This window comes from Cynocephalus volans, chromosome X, assembly GCF_027409185.1.
Source record: "Cynocephalus volans isolate mCynVol1 chromosome X, mCynVol1.pri, whole genome shotgun sequence".
NCBI lineage: Eukaryota > Metazoa > Chordata > Mammalia > Dermoptera > Cynocephalidae > Cynocephalus > Cynocephalus volans.
Genome location: NC_084478.1, coordinates 100,804,320 through 100,813,738, shown reverse-complemented (window position 1 = coordinate 100,813,738; position 9,419 = coordinate 100,804,320). Strand labels below are relative to the sequence as shown.

The following is a 9,419-nucleotide window of genomic DNA, read 5'->3' as shown; positions in this document are numbered from 1 at the left end:
AATAAAAAAACCCTAATATATAGTTTAGTGTCAAGCAAGGATTACACTTTAGCAAATGCCTACAAATGTGGCAACAGCTTTGTAATTGGAGTTTGGGAAGAGGCTGAATGACTTTTGGGGAGTATATTAGAGAATGCCTAAATTCCTTTGAACAGACTATATTTCAAACTGTTTTTCATGTACAAGAATTCTAGTTTGTCCTCTGTGGTTTTCATGATGGTTTTAAAATAGGGTCCCACACTTTCTGAGACCTGCTGAATCTTGTTGGCTCGCCCATTTGGGGGCTTTGTCGTGGAAGGGAGATTTCATTTTTTAGTTTTTAGGGTTTTTTTGAGGGGGGGTTCTGGTAAGTACTGGAAAACCTGCTAGACAAATTCAAAAAGAGCTGTAGCACTCATTAGTTAGTTTTGAAATTTCATATGGGTCTGCTGCTCCATCACCTTAGTGCAGTCTCTTTGCACTCCCCTGTGAATTTCCCATGTATCAAAGTTTCCAAACACTCTAAAAGTTTAAAGTCTTTACTGTCTAAAGTTGTAGACAGTAATCACTTTTAAATACTATAGAGGAAAACCAAGTTACTCACGCTAAAATTAGTGACAGCATAATATTAACTTTCTGGTATGTAATAATTGAGTATTAAAAAAGAAAAATACAGTAAAGTCAACATCTGAAAAAAAAATTGTATTATCCATGTGGCAATAAACATGGCAACATGTATGCTGCCTTTTTAGGAAAAGAGAAATCCTTTATTTATTCCGTTTTGATCAAGTACAAGGCTCACTGTTAAATCATTATGTGAACATAAAATGATATTTTTCAAGGCTTTGTCTTTTGACATAATACAATGTATTCACTTAAGCATCTTTGGAACAATTTTCATTTGATGTTGATCCTATAACAAAATATAAATCATATGATACAGTCACTGTAAAGTCACACGTGAAAGAGAAGAATTTCAGAGCACTTGCCCTCAAATTGTTAAAATATTAATAAATGCATAATGAGATCTAAAACAGTGTGGTAGAAAATATGTCTTTTTTTAACTTGGAAAATTTTATTTAGAAAGATTTAGAGGAATATGACATTAATGTTTGTGATTGTAAAATCAGTTAAAGATTCTATCACACAGTCACTTTCCATAATCAGCTATATACATAATCCAAATAATTAGAAACTACCCCTTTCCATCAGATCAGTCAAAATTAGAAGATAATACTTATCAAGACATAAATAACTATTCTTACAGTTTATTCCACACCTGCTATTTAAATATAGATAAATATGTAGCTACAATTAATGTTATGTACCAGAAAATGATAGTTTTTACTAGCCACTCTCAATACCTGGAGATATGGAAAATACAACTGCTTAAATTCATTTTTATTTTCTAAAATTTTCAATATGTTTAAAATTCTCTAATATCACTAGCAAAGAATAGTCTGAAAAATGGTGATTCTCTTCCAAGTAAATCTATCCTTTTATTATATTGAACAATACAGTATAAAACATTTGGAATGCTATTTTAAATTGCTAGTGAACATTTACTGTATATGTATCATATTTACCTTTTTAAATTAAAACTCCTCAAGTGAAAGAACCATATTTTACTTGTCTTTATCTGATTTTAGAGCAAGAAAAACCTGGTTTATTAGCTACTCAAAAAAAAATTTTTTTTAATACATTAACTTGCTATATACTAAAGAAAAAAAAACCCTCTGCACTCATAAAAGCCTACTTTGGCATGGAAGCAGCATCACATGTGTACTAAACACTCAATACAATTGTTGAGATGATAAAAAAATAACTCCATACATATAGCTCTGCTGATAATTTAAATTTGAGTGTTAAATCTGAAAAGAGATACTTCTTATATAGCAATAGTAATAGCTAATTAACTCTTACGGCTGCCAGGCAAAATGCTAAGTACTTTTCAGTTATATTGCATTTAATCTTCTTAAAAATTTGTGAGGCAGCTCTAATTATTATCTTCATTTTACAAATTTTTTAATTGAGGCAGAGGCACTATGTAACTTTTACAAATCTTTCAGCCAGTAAGTGGCAGAGATAGACTTAAAATCTAGATTTGTCTGACTTCAAAGGGTGTAATTCTAATCTCTATATAGTACTGCCTCCTCAATTTGATAAGACACTGGATGAGAACTTGGATTATACAATTGGACTGATTATAAAGAATTGAGATTTTACATAATAGCACGATAACCTGCTTCTTCAAGTACCTAATCTAATCAATATTTTGTCATAACTCTGAAGCAGAAGAAGCTTATTAAATAGTTCTCTATTAAATAGTGACAGTAATTTAGTATCTTACTAAAATAATACCTGAGGAGTCTAGAAAACAGGAGTACAATTTCCTCAAAACTTTATGATCCAAAGATCAGCTTCTGCCATGAAAAAACATAGCTCAATAATATTCTTTGCTAGTTTGAATTGCCTGTGTGCAACTCCGTAACATTCATTCCATCCTTACTTGAGATTCCATCTGCAGAAACTTGACATCTGTTTCCCTGTAGCCACAAAGAAATTTTTTCCCCGTGTTCATATGAACAATTTGAGGCAGTGAATAAATTATCATGGAGAGCACAAGCTGCAATTGAAGGAGTGACATCTGTAGGAATACGCGATACAAAATTAACTCTCTGATTACTCAATAGGATTTTACAATTTTATTATTACCATTTAATTTCAAAGTTTTTTATATGGATTAATTTTAAACACATTTTTGACAAACCTTTGCTGATGCTGACGAGTCAGCTCCAAAGTACATGGGGGGTATTTCAAATTTAAGGCATTAACATATAATTTCTACAGTAAAGTGAGGCCTATTTAAAAAGAAATAAAATATGTAAAGAGTTAACTAGGAGTATACTTTGGTTTTGCTCATGTGTCAACTTTATGTTTATCACACATATCTGCATAAATTCTAGAAAATGTTTAGTTGAATGAAATATACAACTGTGGGATTCACAGATGGCACCCAATACCAGTTATAGGATTTCGAAACTCAGCTAATGAAATGTCATGTATCACTGGGAAGTAGAACTATTCACAAGAAGGTTCAGGATTAACTAAGCATTCAATGGGCAGTTGACCAAATAGCCTGTGTTGGAGATGGGATGAGGGTGGGAGTGGCATATGAACCAGAGAAAACACATCAAGGATCCTGACTGATATCACCTTTTGAGGTTGCTATTTGGATCCATTATGAGAATAAGTATAAGTTCACTAGTGTCAGAAACAATTAGGCAAGACTTGAAAGAAATCACACATTCTGGGACAGATTTCTTTGCCACATATACCATTATTATATCACTGACATTATTATAATATTTGCATATTGGTTAGGGTAGGGAAAGCTTATTAAAGTTATAAGAACTGGTTTATACTTCTTCAAATTTAAAAAATCAATTATTATTAATTTAACACTACTGTGAGGCCACTTTATTTCACAGATGAAATAACAAAAATTTGAGGCTATTTAGCCTGTGTGCACTCAAAAAGACCCTTATCTCCTGTAGCCACAGGGCTGAGATTGCTGAAAATCAATTCAGAGTCTCATCCTGTGGCTGGGTGAGTTACAATACAAGTTGAACTCCCAGCCTAGCAGTGTGTTTGCTGTGAAGGCATTGCTTGGGAAGGAATCATATTCTTGAAGTTGGAATGGGGACTTCTGGACAGACCCTGATGAAGTTAGGGACAATGAGCCCTCTCCACCCTCAGTGGAAGCAACCTCCTCATCACCAGAGGAAGTGGCCTCCCCACCACAGTCTATGGAGATTAACCCTATGTTGTCTGAGGACATTGTAATGGCCTGCCCTGAAGCAGTTGCCATGCAAAGCAATGCTCATTCTCAAGATGCATCCCACCACTTTTCTTTGCCTCTAAGCCTGTAACTGGACTCAAATCCAAGCAGGTCCCAAATGGTGAGGTACAAAATGTGACCCATGATGCAGTGCTCTATGCTCCAAAAGAACTACTTGAGTTTTCTAGTTTACTCAGACAGAAATCTGAAGAATATATGCAGACATGGATATTAAGTGTGTGGGATGATGGTGGGAAAAACAAGCTGGATCAGGCTGAATTTATTGATATGAGTACATTAAGCAGAGAATCTGTATTTAATGTTGCATATTTGGGGAACTAGAAAGGACTCTAACAATTTGGTTGGCTGGTTGGCTGAAATATGGATCAAAAAGTGGCCCACATTAAGTGAGTTGGAAATGGGCAGAGGAGCCCGTGGGAAGCAGCTGGCAGCAGCAACAGACAGCTGAAGCAGGTGGCTACACGCTGCAGCCTCACCCCACTGCCTAGGACTCAGCAGGGGGGAAGCTCCAGACCCCGCCCCCATGCCCTGAACTGGCATTGTGTGGGTTGGCATGCCAGTGCCAGCCAGTGGAACCATGGCCCCACGTGGCTCCCTCACATGGCTGCCTTGGACCCAGGTGGTGGGGGAGGAGCTCCAGGCCCTGCCCCTGTGCCCTGAACCTGCACCATGAAGGGGAACCTGCCAGAAGGGATGGCAGCAGCACCAGACAGCGGCACCAGGTGGCTACACACAGCCCTCACCCCGCCTCCTCGGACCCAGGTAGGGGGAGGGAGCTCCAGGTCCCACCCCTGCACCCTGAACCAGCACCGCCTGGGTGAGCCCACCAGTACCAGCCAGCAGAACTGCACAGCTCCACGTGGCCCCCTCACCCTGCCACCTTGGACTCAGGCAGGGGAGAGCTCCAGGCCCCGACCCTGCACCCTGAACCGGCACCATGCAGGTGAGCCCGCCAGGGGTGGCTGGCTGACAGCAACACCAGCCAGCAGAACCACATGGCTCCATGCAGCCCCTCATCCAGCCTCAGACCCAGGGGGAGCTCCACATACTAGGGGCTCATTCTATGACCACAGAGTCTAGAACGGGAACCAAGGTGGTTTAACATAACGACAACCATACCTACAGTCAAGCAAAGACAATTCACCCCCACATTAGCAACCAAGGCCACTCCACAGCCAACCTCAGTGTAACAGAAGAAGCAAACCCCCTACCAAATGACCAAGCATCAGTGAAAAAATACTAGAAGCACAAACAATCAAGAAGAAATGACACCACTAAAAGGATACAGTAATGCCCCAAAGTCAGACTCCATGGAACAGGGAATCCTTGAAATGTCTGAAAAAGAATTTTGAGCAATGATCTTAAGAAAACTTGATGAAATAAAGGAAGACTCAATTAGAGAACACAATGAAACAAGAAAAAACATCCAGAATATGAAGGAGGAAATCTACAAAGAGATTAATACCATAAAAAAGGGTGTAGCAGAACTTCTAGAAATGAAAGTTTCACTCAGTGAAATAAAAAACACTACTGAGAGCTTGAGCAGCCGGGTAGAGCAAGCAGAAGAAAGAATTTCAGAGCTTGAAGATGGTCTTTTTGAAATAAGTCAGGCAGACAAAAAAAGGAAAAAAAGAATTTAAAATAATGAGGAAAACCTATGAGAGATAGCAGACAACTTCAAGCACTCTAAAATCCAAATTGTTCATATTCCTGAAGGGCACAAGAAAGGAAAATGTATCAAAAATCTATTCAAGGAAATAGTAACAGAAAACTTTTCAGATGTAGGGTGAGATACAGACCTTCAGATCCAGGAAGCTCAAAGGTTCCCAAACAGATTCAACCCTAAAAGATACTCCCCAAGACATATTATAGTTAAATTTGCAAAACTCAAAGACAAAGAGAGAATTCTACAAGCAGCAAGAGAAAAGTGTCAGGTCACTTATAGGGGAACCCCCATCAAACTAACAGCAGACTTGTCAACTGAAACCCTCTAGGCCAGAAGAAAGTGGAATGATATATTCAAAATACTAAAAGAAAAAAACTGAGAGCCAAGAATTCTTTACCCATCAAGGCTCTCCTTCAGAAATGAGGGAGAAATAGTGTATTTCCCACACAAACAAAAGTTGTGGGAGTTCACCACCACACAACCAGCCCTGTGAGAAATTCTCAAGGGAGTCATTCATCTGGAATCTGAATAATGGTGACCATCATCATGAATACACAAGAAAGAGCAAAACCCACAGTTAAAACAAAAATGCCAGCAAGAAAGAGAAAGAAGCTAAATCATTCTGCCTTAAATTCCTAACTCACATTGAAGAAGTGAAATAAAAGGGGAAATAATGATCAAAAGATATTCAAACCACCTAAACAAGTAGCAATTAAATGAAAATGACAGGAATTAAACACTTCTCAATAACTATTCTGAATGGGAATGGACTGAAATCTCCTTTCAAAAGACACAGGCTAACTGGATTAAAAACATAGACCCAAGTATATGCTGTCTGCAAGAGACCCACCTCACCTATAAAGACACTCATAGACTAAAAGTGGAGGGATGGAAAAACATATACCATGCAAATGGAAACCAACAACGAGCAGGAGTAGCTATTCTTATATCAGACAAAATAGACCAAAAAACATTAAAAAAGACAAAGAAGGCCATTATATAATGATAAAGGGAACTTATCCAGCTAGAAGACATAACAATCATAAACATGTATGCACCCAATACTGGAGCACGAGGATATATTAAGCAAACACTCTAAGACCTAAAGAAGGAGATAGGACCTAATACGTTAATACTGGGTGATCTGAACACCCGTCTCTTAGTATAGGACAGGACTTCCAGGCAACAAGTCAACAAAGAGACACAGGATTTAATCTACACCCTAGACCAACTGGACTTGGCAGATATACACAGAACATTTCACCCAACAGCTAAAGAATACACTTTCATCTCATCAGCTCATGGTACATTCTCCAGGTTAGACCACATATTAGGTCACAAATCTAGTCTCAGCAAATTTTTAAAAAATTGAAATCATTCCAATAATCTTTTCAGACCACAATGGACTAAAACTGGAGGTAAAAAATAACCAAATCTCTCACCGTATACTAAAATCAACTCAAAATGGATTAAGGATTTAAATATACACCCTGAGACAATAAAACTTCTTAAAGAAAACATAGGGGAAACACTTCAGGAAATAGGACTGGGCACAGACTTCATGAATACGACCCCAAAAGCACGGGCAACCAAAGGAAAAATAAACAAATGGGATTATATCAAACTAAAAAGCTTCTGCACAGCAAAAGAAACAAAAAGAGTTAAAAGACAACCAACAGAGTGGGAGAAAATATTTGCAAAATATACATCTGACAAAGGATTAATATCCAGAATATATAAGGAACTCAAACAACTTTACAAGAAGAAAACAAGCAACCCAATTAAAAAATGGGCAAAAGAGCTAAGTAGGCATTTCTCTAAGGAAGATATCCAAATGGCCAACAGACATATGAAAAAATGCTCAACATCACTCAGCATCCAGGAAATGCAAATCAAAACCACATTGAGATACCATCTAACCCCAGTTAGGATGGCTAAAATCCAAAAGACTATGAACGATAAATGCTGGCGAGGCTGCGGAGAAAAAGGAACTCTCATACATTGTTGGTGGGACTGCAAAATGGTGCAGCCTCTATGGAAAATGGTATGGAGGTTCCTTAAACAATTGCAAATAGATCTACCATACGACCCAGCCATCCCACTGTTGGGAATATACCCAGAGGAATGGAAATCATCAAGTCGAAGGTATACCTGTTCCCCAATGTTCATCGCAGCACTCTTTACAATAGCCAAGAGTTGGAACCAGCCCAAATGCCCATCATCAGATGAGTGGATACGGAAAATGTGGTACATCTGCACAATGGAATACTACTCAGCTATAAAAACGAATGAAATACTGCCATTTGCAACAACATGGATGGACCTCGAGAGAATTATATTAAGTGAAACAAGTCAGGCACAGAAAGAGAAATACCACATGTTCTCACTTATTGGAGGGAGCTAAAAATTAATATATAAATTCACACACACATACACACATACACACACAAACCGGGGGGGGGGGGGAAGAAGATATAACAACCACAATTATTTGAAGTTGATACAACAAACAAACAGAAAGGACATGGTTGGGGGGGAGGGGGGGAGGGAGAAGGGAGGGAGGTTTTGGTGATGGGGAGCATTAATCAGCTACAATGTATATCGACAAAATAAAATTAAAAAATAAAAATAAAAAAATAACCAAATCACTGGAAGCTATACAAATACATGGAAAATAAAAAATAGGCTCCTGAATGACCTATGAGTCCAAGAAGAAATTAAACAGGAAATCAAAAAAATTCTAGAAACTAATGAAAATAAAGATACATCATACCAAAACTTGTGGGATACTGCAAAAGCAGTACTAAGAGGCAAATTTATTGCAGTAAATATTTATATCAAAGAAATGGAAAGACTCCAAATAAACGACCTAACACTATGCCTCAAAGTACTTGAAAAACAACAACAATCCAAACCTAAAGGCAGTAGATGGAAATAAATAATTAAGATCAGAGCAGAACTAAATGAAATAGAGACCCAAAAAACAATAGAAAAGATGAACAAAATTGAAAGTTGCTTTTTTGAGAAGATAAACCAAATAGACACACCATTAGCTAGATTAACAAAAAAAAAAAAAAAAAAAAAACGAGAAGACCCAAATAACAAAAATCAGAAATGAAAAGGGAGACATTACAACAGACTCCACAGAATACAAAGAATCATTAGAGACTATTATAAACAACTGTATGACAACAAATATGAAAATCTGGAAGATATGGATGAGTTTTTAGACACATATAAATTATGAAGACTAAATCAAGAAGAGATAGAAAACCTGAGCAGATTAATAACAATCAAGGAGATTGAAGCAGTAATTAGCAATCTTCCAACAACAAAAAGTCCAGGTCCAGATGACTTTACAGCTGAATTCTATCAAACTTTTAAAGAGGAGTTAATACCAATCTCATGAAACTGTTCCAAACAATTGAAACAGATGCTACTCTCCCAAACTCATTCTATGAGGCCAACATAACTCTGATACCAAAACCAGATAAAGACACAACAAAAAAAGAAAATTACTGGCCAATATCCTTGATGAACCTAGATGCTAAAAATCCTCAACAAAATATTAGCAATTAGAATACAGCAACATATTAAAAAAATTATACACTATGATCAAGTGGGATTCATCCCAGGGATGCAAGGATGGTTCAACATATGAAAGTCAATAAATGTGATACATCACATCAGCAAACTCAAGGACAAAGCCCATATGATCCTCTCAATAGATGCTGAAAAAGCATTTGACAAAATTCAACGTTCCTTCATAAAAAGGATTGTCAACAAATTAGCTATAGAAGGAAAATATCTTAACACAATAAAAGCCATTCATGACAAGCTCGCTGCCAGTTTTACTCTGAATGGGGAAAAATTGAAGGCCTTCCTCTTAAAGATAGAACAAGACAAGGATGT

General features: G+C 37.2%; 1 non-coding gene across 1 annotated transcript; it reads right to left on the bottom strand.

Annotated features, from left to right (window-relative positions):
- Positions 1-336: 336 nt before the first annotated feature.
- On the bottom strand, positions 337-396 carry LOC134368804 (U7 small nuclear RNA). Its single transcript, XR_010022505.1, has one exon. It is a non-coding gene; the product is annotated as a U7 small nuclear RNA (small nuclear RNA).
- Between the last annotated feature and the right edge of the window lie 9,023 nt (positions 397-9,419).